The sequence below is a fragment of the Coffea eugenioides genome, chromosome 10 (genome assembly GCF_003713205.1).
Source record: "Coffea eugenioides isolate CCC68of chromosome 10, Ceug_1.0, whole genome shotgun sequence".
Lineage (NCBI taxonomy): Eukaryota > Viridiplantae > Streptophyta > Magnoliopsida > Gentianales > Rubiaceae > Coffea > Coffea eugenioides.
Genome location: NC_040044.1, coordinates 22555951 through 22556469, shown reverse-complemented (window position 1 = coordinate 22556469; position 519 = coordinate 22555951).

The following is a 519-nucleotide window of genomic DNA, read 5'->3' as shown; positions in this document are numbered from 1 at the left end:
AGTACAAAGGAAAACAAGATTTCAACAAGAAACAGTTGGACAAATGCTTCGAATGTGGACAGATTGGACACTATGCAAATGAATGCCCCATGAAGAAGATGAAAGATGGAAAAGTTGATCGAAAGCCAAGATTCAACAACTTTCAGATTACTTGGAATGAATGCAACTCCGAAGGGGAAGTTGAAGAAGAAGAGGAATCAGCTCAAATGGCTTTCATGGCTATTGGAAATAATGAGGTATCTTCCACTCACTCGCAATCTGAAAGTGATAATGATGAAGATGATGATCTTGAATCTTTTGTTGAAAAGCTACATAATGCCTTGAAGGAATTTTATGATAAAAACAAGCTGTTAAAACAGAAAATTGCTTTTCTCATTCAAGAAAATACAAGTCTGGTTCAACAAAATAAACATCTAAAGACTGACAATGAATGCCTTGTAAGATCCGGATGTGATGTTCAAAACGAGCTTGACAGAAAGACTAATATTTGTGAAATGCTGAAGGAAAAGCATGGTGATT